Below are 18219 nucleotides of genomic sequence, written 5' to 3' on the forward strand. Positions count from 1 at the left end.
ACAATCAAACTCAACTCCTCATGTGAGACTGGGGGTTAGGGGAACACAAAGTCCACTCTAAACACCTTGCTAAGAAGCTTGCCCCTTACACTTCCAATACCTACTATCCATTACACTCAAAGCAGGCAATCAATCTCGTCTGTATTGACTGTCCTACTTTATGTTACTTCCACTGAACTGAAAAGCCTGCTAGTTTTGTAGAATTTAGTCAGGTGGCTGCTGCCCCCTTGGCAATCCCCAGAAATTAAAGGCATTTAAGCATGAGCCCACCCCCAGAGGTAAAGAAATGTCCATTTAAAGTCTACTAGCTGGGCACCATGGCTCACACCTGTAATTCTAGCACTTTGGGAGGCCAAGGCAGGAAGATCACCTGAAGCCAGGAGTTCAAGACCAGCCTGAGCAACACAGCAAGACCTTGTGTCTACGAAAACTACAAAAATTAGCTGGGCACGGTAGAATGTGCCTGTAGTCCCAACTACTCAGAAGGCTGAGGCAAGAGCATCATTTGAGCCCAGGAGTTTTTTGTTTTGTTTTGTTTTGTTTTGTTTTGAGACAGGGTCTTGCTCTGACACCCAGGCTAGAGTGCAATGGTTTCATCATAGCTCACTGCAACCTCAAACTCCTGGGCTCAAGCAGCTTTGAAGTTGCAAAGAGCTACGATGATGCCACCGCACTCTAGCTTGGGCAATGGAGTGAGACCCTCAAAAAAAAAAAAAAAAGGAATATGAACAAGCAACACAGTAATATCATTCTTACTAGCACTTATGTTCACAAACATCTAATGACTAAGAAGTTTACCAGGTATGTGGTGTTATGATATATAAATACATATGTTTTCCTCCCTGGTTCCTGGCTCTTAACTCCCATAGCCCTTGCTACAGTCTTTTGTTACAGTGTTGGGTGTGTTAGGGCTCAGGAGCAGGTCTCAGGAAACATTCTCTCTGGCTTCCTCATCCTTTCCGACTATGGGTCATATGACCCTCATTCCAGAAGGGTCCCAGCCCATAACCTGAAGGCTAATTACTTTTCTCATGGTTGTCCACAAAAACCCAAGAGGTCTGGGTTCAGAGAGCTTCTAGACAGCTGAACCCTTGGAGTTTTCCTAGAGGATGGTGCACTCAGGGAGCGAGGCATGGAAGCTCCATGCCTCTTCCCCCATACCTCACCCTATGCATCCCTTTGTATCCTTTATAATACACCAATAAACATGTTTCCCTTAGTTCTGTGAGCCACTCGAGCAAATTAATAGAACCCAAAGAGGGGGTTGTGGAAACCCCAACTTGAAGCTGGTCAGTAAGAAGTTCTGGAGGCCCAGACTTGCATCTGGTGTCCAAAGAGGGGGTGCAGTTTTGGGGAACTGAGCCCTAACCCTGTGGGATCTGACATCTCCAGGTAGATAGTGTCTGAATTGAATTAGAGAATACCCAGCTGGTGTCTGCTGCTTGGTATGTGTGGGAAAACTCCTACATTTGGTCAAAGAAGTGTTGGTAATTGCTGTGGTTTGGAGTTTAGATATGATGAGATAATGTTCCTCTGCTTTTACTAGTTTGGTGTTTGAGGCACTGAAAAAGCTTGTGGTAAATAGCTGTGTCTTCTAGATAGAAAACAAACCTTGATGACTATGCTGGAAAAAGAATATTGGATAAGACCATGCATTTTCAACGGATGCAGTATCACCATGAAGGGAGTGAAAATTGATTCTTGGTGGAGAAAAATCTTGGCTATTGCAATGGCTTGTGGTCATCCAAAGGGCACAGTACATAAACAGATACATGGTATATCTGTGGTATTAAAATTCCATAGGGGGCCAGTTGCAGTGGCTCACACCTGTAATCCTAGCACTTTGAGACGCCAAGGTGGGAGGATTGCTTGAGGCCAGGAGTTTGAGACCAACCTGAGCAAGAGTGAGACTGCATCTCTACAAAAAAGTTAAAAAAAATTAGCCAGGTGTGGTGGTGTGCACCTGTAGTCCTAGCTGCTAGGGAGGCTGAGGTATGAGAATTGCCTGAGCCCAGGAGTTTGAGGTTGCAGTGAGCTATGATGATACCACTGTGCTCTATCCAGGATGATGGAGCAAGACCCTGTCTCAAAAGAAAAATTCCATGGAGGAGTGGACACTTAGGGGATGTCTTAACACGTGATAATGAACAAAAGGTTGAAAAATACTTAATTAGATGAACCCAAAGGGTTGTTCCTTAGATGAACCCTAAGGACAGCATGTTCATTAATTTGCATAATGGTCACAGGTAGGATGACCAATTTGTCCTGGTTTGCTCTGGACTTTTCCAGTTTTGGCACAGAAAGTCCCACATCTGGGAAATCCTTCTGTCCTGGGCAAACTACGATGGTTATTCACCCTTCTCGTGGGAGAGATCAATACAGACATTCCCATTTCACAAATAAAGTGACACAAAGAAACATGGTGGTTGTTATGAAGGATTTACGGCACTTCAGTAGCATTCCTGAGGCATTTTCCATTTGCCCAGCCCTATTTTCAGAGAGAGGTCTCTGCCTTTGACCTCCTAGGATGTTACTTATATACTGACTCTGCAAGAGCAATACCAAAGCCAAGAACAGTATTAGAAGGATGAGGGCAGATATGACCAGCCAGCACCACCACACCCTCGTTTGGTAGCTACCTGCAGAATTTGAAGGAATTCCAAGTCTGGGCTGAACATAGTTTTCTGTTGCTACCAGATTCTGTCTCTAGGGCAGAAATGTGTACAAGTGAGAATGCCAGGTGTGAACTCCTCACAAGTCAGGAAAATTTTATGAGGTTCTCCACATGTGTCTGAGCAGCTTGAATATTTTATAAGGTTTTTGTCCCAAAGATAAACATAGTTACTGCTGATGCTAGGAATCAGGGTTTACTCAAAGCCTCACCTGAAAAGCAACACGCTATTCTCCTCCTCCCCTACTTAGCAGTGAAATGCTTGGTGAAAGTAAATTAAGAAAACGGTGGGATATTACCTCTTTAGATCACATATAATTAAAATACAAAGCTCTGCTGTAGAAGACTAAGGCTTCCAGTTTAAGGCCGACTCAGAGAAGGATAAAGTATTCATCCTCTCTCAGAAAGAGAAAAGATTAGCTCCACAAGGACAGGTCTCCAAATTGACACCAAATCCAGGAGTTAGAGATGTCTGTGCTACAGAGCATGATCCAAGCACCAGCTGGAGCCCTAGAGAAAAATCCCCAGGAATACACGATCAACAGGCTAGCATTGTAAGAATGTTCAGATTAGCTATCCTGAAAAGAGGCTTACTCCAAGAGACTGGCAGACAGCCTCTGCAGCAGAACTTCACTTAAGAAAGGACAGAAAATAAATGGAAAAAAAAAAAAAAAAAAAGACAGGAGGCAGGATGAGCAGGTCTGAGTATGAATCCAGAAACACATGAAACAGAGAATTGAAAGGCATCCACCTATTTGGAAAAAGGTACAACTTCCTTTTAGAGATTGTCATGTTGTTTTGAATATTCTCATTAATAACAAATCCTAGCTGGGCACAGTGGCTCAAGCCTATAATTCCAGCACCTTGGGAGGCTGAGGCAGGAGAATCACTTGAGGCCAGGAGTTTGAGACCAGCCCAGGCAATACAGCAAGACCTCATATCTACAAAAAAATTTTAAAAATTAGCTGGGTGTGATGGTGCACACGTATAGTCCTAGCTACCTGAGAGACTGAGGCAGGAGGATCGCTTGAGCCCAGGAGTTCAGGCTACAGTGAGCCATGATTGCGCCACTACAATCCAACCTAGATGACAGAGCAAGATCCTTTTAAAAAAAATAGCAAATCCTTGTCGCTCCATAAATTAATATAACTATATTAGAGACAGATATGGTCTCAGAAGTTTTGCAGGGCTCTGCCCTGAAAGAATAAGCGAATGTGTTAGTTTGCATATCAAAAGCTGCTCCACCTCAGGAGGGCATCTCAAAAGGGGAGTAGCAGCTGCTTTCCAAGGTGACTGCTGTGGTCTCAACCCCGTGGTTCTCACCTGCTTTGAAGGACAAAGCAAGGTCTACATGGAATCACAGGATGACAGCTGATCAACGAGTGTCCGCCCAGAGACAGATACCTGCGGCTAAAAACAATTAGCCCAAGGGACAGTTCCTGCTTGACTTCTGATGACCTGTCTCTAATAGCAATAACTAAATAAATATCGGAGCCACTGTATCTGTTTAACCCTTCTGTTAAGTAATAGCTTTATCTTAGAACTTAGAAGCTTGTCCTTGAAAGACTTTGTAACCAGAGTGAGTTAGGGATCTATAGAAGCCTTTTAACCTAAAACAAACTACCTGTTATTATGTAAATCTGTTACCGGTGGCGACTGGTCTCTGTACCTATAAATGCCCACGTGAAACTTTATTCTGCGCCCTTTGATTCACGGGGATATCGTAGGGACCCTTGAGTATCCCCGCTTTTTGTCTTTTATCTTTATAAATCTATAAAACTATACTTTCGTCTCTGTGTATTCTTTTATTTCAATTATTCTGCATTTTCTCTCATTTTCTCATCCTTTGCGACAAACCCTACCTAAAAGACCCGATTTTTTGCAGGGAGCGTAGCTAAACTCCCCGCAAATCCTCATTCTCTGAGGGTGAAAACAAACATTTATTGCATTCCTATGTCCCAAGAGCTTTCATGTGTATTACCTCATGTATCCATCCTTCAAAGTAAGTATTAGTTCCACTCTTATGGAGCCCAAGAGGTGAAGTAACTTGTCCAAGGTCATATGGCTAGTAAGTGGTAGACTCAGAATCAAAACTCATGTTCACTATACTCCAAAAATCCATTATGTCCACTTCAACAGAACTGTTAACTCATCCAAAGAGGAGTCAGGTAACAAGGTTACTTAACCATACCAGATGGAATTAAACAAACAAAAAAAGTATGGTATTATTTATTAATGACACTGATCTCTCACATGGTTCAAAATGTCTCCGAGCCTGAGCAAGAGCAAGACACCATCTTTACGAAAAAGTGGAAAAATTAGCCAAGTGCAGTGGGCATCCCTGTAGTCCCAGCTACTCAAGAGGCTGAGGCAGGGGGATCACTTGAGCCCCAGGAGTTTGAGGTTGCAGTGAGCTATGATCACACCACTGTACTCTAGCCAGAGTGACAGAGCAAAACCCTCTCTCAGAAAAAACAAAGTCTCTGAAAACAATTCCAGATTTTCAAAAATGATTAGAACAATGGCCATATCACTTAGATGAAGCCACCCCTCAACACCTACAACCCACACCACTCTAAAGGAGAACATTCATTGAGGATTAAGTGCTGGCATGTTTGTTATTTTAAAATCCATTGTTACTTTTCATTTTCCCTTTATTAGCCTCTTTTCCTACCAATGAAACACAACAGGTCTCAAAGTTGGCCTCTGTAGAGAAATAATAGCTGGTCTTCAGAAAACGGCAAGGAAGGGGAAGAAAGCTGGCATCAAAGTAACAGGCAACTTTTTGTTACTGGGCTGCCACAACCCAACTAAAATACTCCACGTTTCTATCATCTGTAAAATGAGGGCAGTAAGTCTTTTTTATTGCCAATTTCATCAGGACAGCACATGTATTATTAATTAGCAGATTAAATTCACTAAACATCTGAAAGAAAGGTTAAAATAAATCTGGTGTGGCAACACCACGTTAAAAATCCAAAGGCTATGTTCTTCACGGAACCCACAGACCAAGTTCTGACACATGTTATACAAATCCCAGTATCATTACACCCTTGCTTCCATCAAAATCTTATCCTACTGCCGGGTGTGGTGTCTCACGCCTGTAATCCTAGCACTCTGGGAGGCCGAGGCCGGAGGATAGCTTGAGCTCAGGAGTTAGAGACCAGCCTGAGCAAGAGCGAGATCCCCGTCTCTACCAAAAATAGAAAGAAATTAGCTGGACAACTAAAAATACATACAGAAAAAATCAGCTGGGCATGGTAGCGCATGCCTGTAGTCCCAGCTACTCGGGAGGCTGAGGCAGTAGGATTGCTTGAGCCCAGGAGTTTGAGGTTGCTGTGAGCTAGGATGACGCCACGGCACTCTAGCCTGGGCAACAGAGTGAAACTGTCTCAAAAAAAAAAAAAAAAAAAAAAAAAAAAAAAAAAAAATCTTATCCTATCCCCAAATCTGGCTATACTTTTATCAGAAAAGAAAAAAACTTTTCTGGGTGGGGCGAAAGCTAAAAACACAGGTGCGTACCCCCATCTTTCATTCCTGGTGGTCTACTGGTTAGAAAAAAACAAAAAACCCATCTTTCACACAAACACTATGTGTATAAACATATCAGGTTCTTAGCAAATATGGAGAATTCCTTCTCAGCCTACAAAGTCTAATCTAACAGCCAGCCCTCCACCTCCCACCCCACCCCCATCCTTCAAAGCAGTTTGCGGTTTTGTTTGGGTTTATTGAGGTGGGAAAGACAACTGGGCTTTAATCGAAAACCAGACATTTTAAAATATTAGAAAACTGATCTTACATATGGGTAGTGAACATAAATTTTTAAAGGTATCATTGCAAAGGAAGCCCCCACTGGCCTCTCAGGTGTTGGGCATTTCCTGATTCCTAACCTTTCCTACCTGGAGCCCCATTCCAGGGGCTCGTATCTCAAGTCATTCCGTCCTGCCTTCTGAAACGGATAATCAAAGCCAGAATTCCAGGACCGTGTAAGTGAGAACCACCTGGGGTGCGGACTGCAGTTGCCCACGCACCACCTTAGGTGAAAATCCCTGAAGGTGGACTCTAAGAATTATGCACAAACTCCCTAGGTGATTTGAGACACACCAAACGAAGTCTGTAACCTCACGTTAAAGGCAAGTTTTCCATCTGCCAGGACAAAGGCAAAACATGAGGAAAGTGGATAATACGAAGGGAGTAGGGCACAATTCCATATGGTAAAGAGACGCAGGGGTCTCGGAGATCAACACCTAATCCACCTCTTCTTTGGATAGATAACGGAAACTGTGGCCGGGGAAAAGGGGACAGAACTAAAACATTTGCTGAGCCAAAGCCAGTCTCGACTCCTCTACTACCGATGGAGCAGTTACTGCTGGAGACGTTTTGAGTGGGAAAGGAGCGGAAGGCGGACCTTGGGCTGAGAGCCCTGGGCCCATTTCGATGTCCCTCTTTGGAAATACCAGGGGGGGATATGTGGGAATCCCAGAACATTGCTGGGAAGGCGCGGCGGGCGCGAGGAGGCCCAGGCAGCGCCGTGAGCCCCCCGCCCACCTCCAGGGCCGGGCGGCCCTCACCGCCCCTACCTTCGGCTTCCCGCAGCCGAGGGGAAGACACAATCCCCACAATTCCAGGCGGCCGCAGCGGCAACCAGCTCCCCTTGCGCAAACGCGGTAGCGACCGTCTGAAGCCGTGAGCGCGCGGCTATTACGTCGTTCGCCGCCTAGCCCAATTGCCGCCGGCCAGAACAGCGGGCGTCCACGCCGCTCCCTTCCAGCTCTCCGAGTTGTGAGCCCCGCCTCTCTCCGGCTTCCGTTAAGTCCCGTCCGCTAGCGTCTCCCTCCGCAGGCCGCTTGCATTTTCTTTCCCCGTGTCCCTCCGCCGGAGTGAGAAAAGTCTAGAAGGATGCCTTTAGGCCTGGTTTTTGCTTGCGAGCAGGAACTTCCGAAGTTTCTTCTCTGATTTCCCAAAAGCCAACTTTCTTCCTAGCGGAAGAATCCTCAGAAAGAAACCAGAGAAGGTGGGGGTGGGGGTAAAAATAAATTAAGCCGTTATGACTCAGTTTGGGACACAAGCTGAGAGTCTCAAGCAATAAATAGATTTTTGAAAATTCATGCAAAATAGGACATCTGTACGTCACCCACTTTATATACTTGTGTACATTTTTGACAATTGTTTTAAAAATAAAGTGGTCACCTGCAGTTCTAATTCTGCTCGACCCACTGAATATCAATTTTTTTATGTCCCAGGTGTTGCATATACATTTTATTTACTTATAATTTCCTAAGACAGGAGTGGTCATCCCCTTTTTATAAGTGGGGAAGCTGAGGCTCAAATAGGTTAAAGCACTTATACGAGGTCATACAAAGAAGAAGTAGACGCTGGGAATTCAAGCTAGATTTGGGTGCTTCCGAAGTCCTGTTCTCTTTCCACTATACCACCATGTTAGACCTTCCCCTTGCCTAGACAATGCTTAACCTGACCAGTAAAATGGGCACTACTCCCCTCAGAGCCCCCACACAGTGATTCCTGGTTATTCATGAGTGGAGGAAAGGATAATCCAAACAAGCAGTGACCTCCCCAAATGGCAGGTATTCACTTACAGCAAACAATCAGCCTATCTCTGGAGTTCCTTTCCCTTTTCTATGTGTTATATGAGCTTCTAGCAATCAATTTACCTTCTCGATTATGTTCACTTCAAGGAGATGGGAAATTGACTTCGCAGATGCTGAACATACCTTGGTTAGTAGACTGGGGAAAGAGAACAAGCCCCTGGGCAATAGCTGAGTGAATAGGGCCAGTTTATGAGAAGGGTCTAGATAAAACACTTCCCTGGGGACTGGGTGGGAAAGGGAACAGTTCATTTTTCCCTTGGGACACCCAGAAGACTAGTGAGTAGCTAAGCCCGAGAATAATTCTAGTTTGTGACACTGACTAGTACCATAAGGACAGATAATAAATGTTCAGGCTGGGTGTGATGGCTCACACCTATAATTCTAGCACTGTGGGATGCCAAGGCAGAGGGGATTGCTTGAGCTCAGGAGTTCGAGACTAGCCTGAACAAGAGGGAGAACCCAACTCTACTAAAAACAGAAAAATTAGCTGCTTGTGGTGGTGCACACCTGTAGTCCCTCAGAAGGCTGAGGCAGAAGGATTGCTTGAGCCCAGGAGTTTGAGGTTGCTGTGAGCTAGGCTGATGCCATGGCACTCTACCCAGGGTAACAGAGTGAGACTCTGTCTCAAAAAAATAAGTAAATTTTCAACAAATATCTATTACATGAATGACAAATTACAGAATGAACATATAAATTATAATCAAGACTGGCACAAGTTATAAAAGAAAATATTAATAAAGTGCTACAAGAGTAAGAGCCTTAAAAATAGAATAAGCCCAAATCTTACAGTAGAATGAATAAATGAATGCATGGGCCAAGAGAAGAGTCTAGCTGAACACTGAGCTGCCAGCACTTTCAAGGGCCTGTCTTCCTCCTTGTGACAGATCTAACCAGCTCAGGTATGTAGGAAGGGGATATTCTGTGTCCCCCGGTCTCCAAACCTTGAAAAATACTGCAATGGTTTGAACATTGATGTCCCCTCAAAACTCATCTGTTGGAACCTCATACCCATGTGATAGCATTAAGAGGTTGGGCCTTTTGAAAGAAAATAATGGGATTCAGGTTGAAGGGAGCTTGCCCCTTCTGCCATGGAAGGGCACACTGATCTCCCTTTCCACCACATGAGGCCATAGCAACAAGGCACCATCTTTGAAGCAGAGAGCAAGCCCTCACCAGACTCTGAATCTGCTGGCGCCTTGATGTTGGACTTTCCAGTTTCTAGAACTGAGTAGTAAATTTCTGTTGTTTATAAATTATCCAGCCTAAGGTATTTTGTTATAGTAGTTCCAACCAATTAAGACATACCCTTGTTAGAGTAGGAGACTAGGAGACAGGGCTGAGACTGGATAGAGGGGCTCGAAATTGGGTTCAGGTGTAAAAATAAACAACCTTAAAAGGGGCTGATAAACACAGGCCAGAACCAGCTTTAACCAGCTTGTCAGCCATCTCTGTCACCTTACATGAACATTGGCTAATTGCAATATCATGTACATTGTGGTTTTAAAATTTCTCTGCCCTTGAAATCACCATGAGAGTTTAGAAACAACCATATAAGGTATGAAAATGGGAGGGATCCCAATTCTAGGAATTACTACTGAAATTTTAAGTAAAAGCCAATCCCTTGGCCTTGATTATTCCTCCCCTCAATTACTAGTAGCAAAACTACAAAAGATCTAAAACCACTTCCTCCCAGTGCTGCTGCTCTCTTTCCTGAGAGCATACTTTCAATAAAAGCTATAGGTTGCTTGGCTTACATGGTGCATCCTGAAATTCTTTTCCCAATGAACACCAAGATCTTGGAAAAACCTCCACTCAGAGGCTAGTAACACCTTGACTGAGAATCACCTTCTCAGGGGAACTAGCTCTGAATTCAAGCCTCTTGAGCTGCTGAAGCCAGTGTGCAGGGTTGGGCCTGAGCAGAGAGCTTCTATTTACATGGCCCCCAAGCAAGGACCGCTGTAAAGGTGAGAAGTTTGAAGTCCAGGGATCAGAGAGGGTGGTGGGATCATGGTAGTCTCCTTTCTTTGTTTCCCTGTACTACTCTTGGAATTGAGCAAAAATAAGTTTAAAATTTCTTTTTAAAATTGAGGTAAAATACATATATATAATTTACCATACTTAAGTGTGCAGTTCAGTGGTAATAAATACATTTATATTCTTTGAGGTAAAATATACATATATAATTTACTATCTTTACCATTTTTCAGTGTATAGTTCAGTGGTAAATACATTTATATTCTTTTTTTTTTTCTTTTTCCTGCCCTTCATCCCCACTCCCCTCTTCCTTTCCTGGTAAAATTTCCTTTTAAATAAATAAACAACAACCAAAAAGCCTTCCCTCCTTTGCAGTTCTGTTGGAAAGTTTCTAGCTTTCCTCTCTCACTCCCCAGAAGAGCAAAAGCCTGGAAGGGTAGAGAGCCTGAGCAATCACCTTCAACCTGTCCATAATTAATCAAGTCAAAGGAAACCATAGCACCCACCCTCAGAGCCCTGGCTAGGCAGAGATTTATAAAATCAATCTGGCCTTCCTCAACAAGCAGAATGTGTTGAGTAGATCATTGCTCCTCTGATCAGCCTTTCTCAATTAATCTCCCACAAGCCTGATACCCTGTTGCCTGAAAGCATTCCCGGCATCAGGAATTGGCTGCCTGCTCTCTCTGGACGGGCCTGGAGCAGGGATCTCTGTCTCGCCACTGTATTTCCTTGGCTTCTCTCTGCCCACCCAGCTTTCACCACACACCTCAAATCCTGCTGCCTGCAATCTCTTCTGGACTCCAAACATTTTATTCACTGGAACATGAGCACCAAGCTACATGCCAGCCATTGGCTGTGGGGCTACAACTGTGAAACAGTGCTGCTGAGTCTTACTCTCAAAGAGCTCAGGGTCAAATGAGAGACACAGAAATGTAAACAGATCATATCAAAACAGCCTGGCAAGTGCCATTTAGCAGAAATATTAACAAAGAGCTATAAGAATAAGCCAACTCAGTTTACGCTGTTGTCTTTCCAGATCTCTTTTGTGAGAAAAGCCCTTTCACATCCATCATCTTTGCTCCAGACAACCCTGTGAGGTAGGTGGGGCAGAATTTATCCCTATTTTACATTTCTACCAAAAAGCTCCATTGGAAAACAGTGCTTGAGAGGTCCCGAGAAGCAGTGCAAGAGCAGGAGTGTGAAGCCAGAGCTCTCGGCATTCCCAAAAAAGCTAAGTTGAGCTGCTGACATGGAAGAAGCAGGAAGCTAAGGGGCATTGTAGAGGAAACCAAGAGGAACTACTCATCTTCTGAACCAGGTTTCTCCACTTTCTGGGCTACACTCAGATGGAGTGGGTTGCAGCAGCCAAGGTAGGGCAGAGGCCAGATGATCTCTACTGAGGCACCTGGGCACGCTGAGCCCGTGTCAGTAGCTTCCTTCATGGCAGTCAAGAATTCCAGGTCTCTCTATCCTGAAAGACTTCAAGGACTCCAGTAACTGTGCTTTGCTCTGTCTCTGGTTCATTGCTGAAGGCCTCAGAAGCAGAAAAGAAAAAAAAAAAACAGCATTTCTAGCCTGTAAGAAAGGGATGTGAGGACTCTGGAAGGCAGCCTCCCACCTGCTGGAAGGCTTTGGCAGCTCCAAGGGGTTTGGATCAGAAAGAAGAAGGTCAGTAAATTTAAGCTGCATTTGCTCTGCTCTAAACAGGCCGTTCTGGTTCAAAGGAAAAATGCTCAAAAGAAGAGACCCAGAAGACAGAAAATATTTCAAAGTGTCCTCACCAAACAGCTTCCCACTGAGGCCAAAGCAAAGCCCCAAGAACCATGACTCTTTCCAGAAGCACCTTCAACCACACACCTATTAATGTACACAGACATCTGACACAAATGCACTGCCTGCAGGCACCCACAAAGGCACGGAATCACAGGACTCTACACACAGGGCAGACATAGATATACCTGTTCTGGTTATCTACTGCTGCATAACAAAGCATCCCCAAACTTAGTAGCTTAAAACAACACAATAATTTATTTAGCAGTTTGGGCAGGGCTTAGCAGGGAAGAATCAACTCTGTTCCATGTACTGTCAGCTGGGGTAGCCCTACTAAGGCATTATGCTCACCTCCATGGCTGGGAACTGATGCTGGCTGTCGGTTGGAACCTCAGCTGGTGCTGTTGGCCAGGACACTGACAAATGGCCTCTCCAAGTAGCTGCTTGGCCTCCTCACAGTTTGGTGGCTGGTTTCCAAGAATAAGCATCCCAAGAGAACAAGGCATAAAAGCACACGTTATTTTTATGATCTAGGCTCAGAAGTCACATAGCATCACTTCTGCCATGCTTTACTGGTTTTTTTTCTTTTCTTTTCTCTTTTTATCCAGGAATCCATGTTGGCATATGCTCTGTTGGTGAGTGAGTCACAAAGGTCAGCCCACATTCAAGGAGAGGGAAAGAGAACCCACCTCTCGCTAGAGGAGTATCAACATCCACTTGTAAAGAGAACATGTGGGATGGGCTATATCCTGGCAGACACCTCTGGAGAATACACTCTGCCACAAGCCCTGGCACAAACACCCACACTTGTGAATGCAACTGACAAAGTCAGACTCATACACACAGCACACAGACATGTTTACACATGGAGATAAATTAAAACATTCTGCATTCACATACGTGAACACTGTCACACAAGGATGTGCACATTACCGCAGGTGTTTTTCTTACATAATTCCACAGTTAGGTATACTCAAATATGCAGGCATATGCATATAGAGTAGCCTTGAAAACCCTAAGGGACCCTAAGGAAACCAGACTGGGGACAGATAGAGTATAACCTATACCTCAGATGTCCCCTAACCCTCCTCCATCTCCCTACCAAGAACCCATACCCACAAAAACATCAGTATGAAATGTAGACTTTACCAAAGATATTGTAGGGGTGATGGAGGAAGAAGTTAATACTACACACCCCACAGCAAACAACTTGAAAGCCTACGGAGCAGTGCTCTCCTCCCAAGTCCCTCTCTCACCTATATCACCTCCATGGATCACTCTTTACCTTTTCTTTCCCTTGCATAGCACCCAGTTAGTCAGTTCATATCTCCCTCTTCTGGATTTTCCCTCAAGCTTCCAAATTCCTCACCCCTTTATCATATAGAGTAGTTCAGATTTGCTTAGACCCATTGTAAAAGGTTGATGTAAGAACAGACATCAGATGTAAAGGAGACGTGTCTCCTTACAGACCACTTGTTCTCTCACTCCTGTCATCTGCATCACACCAAAGATGTCTGACTGGCCAAGACTGATTAACTCTACACTCCAAATTTGTGGTAAGCCAGGTTAACTGGAAGAGTTCATTGCTATCTTCACCACCCTACCTGGAAGAGTCCTACATAAACCAAGCCACTGAAGAGCTGTTGTAGGGCAGCCTATATGGACTCCCTCGCTGGTCCAATCTATGCCTACCCCTACACAAGAGCCAATGTTGCTTATCCAAGCAAGGAGCTGCAGAAGGGATGGTGGGTATAGTAACTGACCACACCAGCACAGTCCTGGGTAGGCAAGCCAGTGATGGGAGAACCCTTCCCTGTTCTGACACTGTCCCAAAGGTTACCAAGCACCAAAGCTTTGGGAGTCATATGTGGAGAATAAGGATTGTTGTGTGATATGTCTCAGAACATTAGATAATCGAATCCAATATTATTATTGGCAGACAGCCTGGATTTGGGATTTTGGAACAATTAAGAACAGATTTTGGTATCAGATAGACTTGGGTCCAACTCCTGACTGCCCTCGCACTAGCTGTGCAAGTTGCTTGACTCTAACCAACCTTAGAGAGTAGTTTTCTTATCTGTAAAATGGAGATAATATTAGTACTCACCTCAAATATTGTTATGGAGATCAAATGAGATAACACAAGTAAAGCATTCGGCCTAGTGCCTGGCACACAGGAAGTTCTGAATATATCTTAGCTCTTAGCAGAATTTTTTTCATGCCTGTTGGCTACACAAACATTGTGTTAGAGTCTGGGCAAAGTTAAATCACACACAAGTACACATGTGGGTACGTGCAAACTCACACAGGGGGTCCCGCTTTATACCCCTAGTCAACATTCCAAGTAATTATCTCACTCTCAGACCTACACACACAACACACGTTATACATCACATCAGGCTATATGGAAGCATTTGTGAAAGGGCTGAAAGAAGTATTACTCAGGTAGATAAACCCTCCCTCCAGTCAAAAAGGAGACACACAGCAGCCTTGAACTCCTGGGCATAAATGGTCCTCCTGCCTTAGCCTTCCAAGTAGCTAAGATTACAGGTACACGCCACCATACCTGGCTAAAATATGATATTATAATCTTATGGGACTACTGTCCTCTATGCAGTTTATCATTGACCAAAACATCATTATATAGCACAAGACTGTAATTGAAAAGACAGCAGGTAAAGTCTTGAGTCTCAAGCAGAGGTGGACTCACAGCTCCAGCTACGGTGACCAACATGATACACAGACTTTCAGCGCTTACACCAGGAAAGTCCCGTGCTAGGCAAACTGGCGCAAGTAGTTATCCTAGCTCCAGTGTGTACCCAGGTCTTAATGTCTCTCTATTTCTTGGGTTGGATAATTCAATCACAGGCTCTACACACAGCAAAACAGGCAAGCAGCTCCATACCCTACGTTCTCTTAAGCCAGAGATTTGCAAGAAAAGAACTGGTTTGCTCTCCTCATGATTCCAAAAGATTGGAGTGAGTCTTTTTTTTTTTTTTTATTTCAGCAAATTATGGGTGTACATATGTTTAGGTTACGTATGTTGCCCTTGGTTCCCCCCCCACCGAAGTCCGTGTTTCAAATATGTCCATCCTTCGGGTAGTGCGCAGAGTGAGTCTTATTGGCTGTCATTGCTCTGCTTAAGTTTGCCCTTTTTTTTTTTTTTTTTTTTTTTTGAGACAGAGTCTCGCTTTTGTTGCCCGGGCTAGAGTGAGTGCCGTGGCGTCAGCCTAGCTCACAGCAACCTCAAACTCCTGGGCTCAAGCAATCCTTCTGCCTCAGCCTCCCGAGTAGCTGGGACTACAGGCATGCGCCACCATGCCCTGCTTATTTTTTCTATATATTTTTAGTTGTCTGATTAATTTCTTTCTATTTTTTTTTAGTAGAGACGGGGTCTCGCTCTTGCTCAGGCTGGTTTCGAACTCCTGAGCTCAAACAATCCGCCCGCCTCGGCCTCCCAGAGAGCTAGGATTACAGGCGTGAGCCACTGCGCCCGGCCGACGTGTGCCCATTCTTTTATTTTGTTTTTTTGGTTTAGTTTTTAAAATTGAGATATAATTCACATACCACAAAATTCATCTTTTTAGAGTATGCAATTCAGTGATTTTTAGCATATTCACAATGTCGTATGACTACCATTGCTATCTAATTCCAAAACACTATCATCACCCCAAAGGGAAACCCTATAGCCAGTAGCAGTCACTCCCCATTCCCCCTCCCTCCAGTCCCTGGCAACCACTAATCTACCTTTTCCCTATGTAGGTTCACCTATTCTGGATATGTCATATAAGTGGAATCATATAACGTATGGCCTTTTGTGTCTGGTTTCTTTCACTTAGCATAATGTTTTCAAGGTTTATCTATGTTGTACCATGAATTAGTACTTCATTCCTTTTTATGGCTGAATAGTATTCCACTGTGTGGATATAAAAACTTGTATATGCATGTTATAGGAGCATTATTCATAATAGTCAAAAAGTGCACTAGCTGGGCAGGGCACATGCCTGTAGTCCCAGCTACCTGGGAGGCTGAGGCAGGAGGACTGCTTGAGCCCCAGGAGTTTGGGGTTGCAGTGAGCTATGATGACACCACTGCACTCTGCCCAGGGCAACAGAGTGAGATCCCATCTCTACAAAAAAGAAATGTGGAAACAATGTTTCCAATTCCTTTTTCTTTTTGAGACAGGGTCTCACTCTGTTGCCCAGGCTGGTCTCAAACTCCTGGCCTCAAGCGATCCTCCTGCTTCAGCCTCCTAAAGTGCCAGGATTACAGATGTGAGCCCAGCCTCTACTCTTTGACTGTTATGAATAATGCTGCTATGAACATCATATACAGTTGACCCTTGAACAACACGGGTTTGAATTTTGTGGGTCCACTTATGTGCATATTTTTTTTAACAAAACAGATGAAAAATACAGTATTCGCAGGATGTGAAACATGCATATATGGAGGGCCAACTTTTTGTATATTGAAGTTCCCCAGTGCCAACTGAAGGACTTGAGTATGCATGAATTATGGTGTATTGGAGGTCCTGAAACCAATCCCTTGTGTATACCAAGGGAGAACTGTGTAAGTTTTTGTTTGAACACTTGTTTTCAATTCCCTTGGATACATACCTAGAAGTGGAATTGCTGGGTTATATGGTAACTCAATGTTCCCATTCTTGCATCAGTCATTGTCATCTGAGGATGGAGTGGTCTGATTGATTTAAACCTAAGTCACATACTCTACTCTTGGTGCTGAGGACAGAGTTAGTTTCACTAGAACCACATGGAATGAGGAGAGAATGATATTTCACCAGGAAAAAGTGGGGTACAGTTATCAGGTGGAGGATGAATGGACTCTAGGTGGCAAACCCACAGATGACTACTGCCAATAGTTATATTTATTGAATGCTTTCTATGAGCCAGGCACTGTGTTAAATACATGCATTATCTCATTTAGCCCTCATAGCAACCTCATGAGGTTTCTACTATTATCTCTATTTTACAGATGAGGAAACTGAGCTCAGAAAAGTTGAGTAAGTTGCTCAAGTTTATATAGTTTGGAGATGGGTGTTTGAACCCAGGTCTGATTTCAAAGAAAAGTGTCAGAGAAAAAACAGATTTTGAGTTATTTTAAAATATGCGTGCTGCAGTCTCTTTTAAATCATTTACCCAATATTTTTATAATCATTGGGGAAGAGTCCATGTGACCAAAAATTTCCTTTCACACCAAGCACAGGAAAGAACAGGTTTTTATAATGAAAAAAAATCACAGTTGACATTTTTTTCCTTTAGATTTCCAAGTAAGCTTCCCAATTTTGTCAGATATCACATCATTGGCATTGAGATTAAGCAGCTATATTTCTCAGAAAGTCTCCGTGCTTCTTGTAACCACTCATTTTTTTCTAGCAGGCCCAGAAATTCAGCTAAATTCTGCTTGTCATGAGATTAGGAAATGCAGAACTCTACAGCATGTTCTTAACCTCCTCCAGATATGATTTACAAGACCTCTTATCTCAGGCTCTTCTGTGGTCCTCATGGTGAGGACCTAGGGCCAGGGATCTCTGACTCCCTACTCTCTACTCCTGTGGAGCAGAGCCCAGATCGTGTGAGACAGGTGGGACAGAAGATGTGAGGTGGCCAAAGAGTTGAAGGGATATTAGGAATTGCATTTCATTGCCATCACCTTTAGCCAATTCCAAAAGGCCAGCCCTTGGAGTATCACAGCAGAATGACCTCATATTAAGCTGTATACTATATAAAGCTTCACACTAAGCTGCACGCTTACAGCACCACACTGACTCCTCCTTAAGAGACCACTTCCTACCACCCCTCCCCCTGAGTATACACACATCTCCACCAAAGCAACTTGCATCCTAAGCCCTTGAAAGATTTACCGCCAGTACTGCAGACAAATTAGTGAATACTGAGCAGTGGGTTCCAAAGACAGGATGCTCATTCGCATGAGGAGTTGCATGTGATTTGCATTATATTTATAAGTCATTTGCATATCACCTCTGCCCTGTCAAAATGTACATAAATCCTTTATACTTTCACTTTTTTTCTTTTTTTTTTTTTTGGAGACAGAGTCTGGCTCTGTTGCCCGGGCTAGATTGCCGTGGCGTCAGCCTAGCTCACAGCAACCTCAAACTCCTGGGCTCAAGCGATCCTCCTGCCTCAGCCCAGGTGTGTATATGAATCCCATCTTTAG

At 43.9% G+C, this 18219-nt stretch overlaps 1 protein-coding gene across 2 annotated transcripts in view; it reads right to left on the minus strand.

The window, feature by feature from the left end:
• The window catches only part of SIL1 (SIL1 nucleotide exchange factor), a 239962-nt gene extending 232526 nt beyond the window's left edge, over positions 1–7436 (minus strand). The window contains exon 1 of one of the 2 annotated variants that reach the window (XM_012646364.1): positions 7252–7436. The gene's annotated coding sequence lies outside the window, so the exon portion shown is untranslated. The remainder of the gene's footprint in view (positions 1–7251) is intronic. The other variant, XM_012646365.1, reaches the window with a different exon arrangement.
• Between the last annotated feature and the right edge of the window lie 10783 nt (positions 7437–18219).

The sequence above is a fragment of the Propithecus coquereli genome, unplaced genomic scaffold, assembly GCF_000956105.1.
Source record: "Propithecus coquereli isolate 6110/MARCELLA unplaced genomic scaffold, Pcoq_1.0 Scaffold242, whole genome shotgun sequence".
Lineage (NCBI taxonomy): Eukaryota > Metazoa > Chordata > Mammalia > Primates > Indriidae > Propithecus > Propithecus coquereli.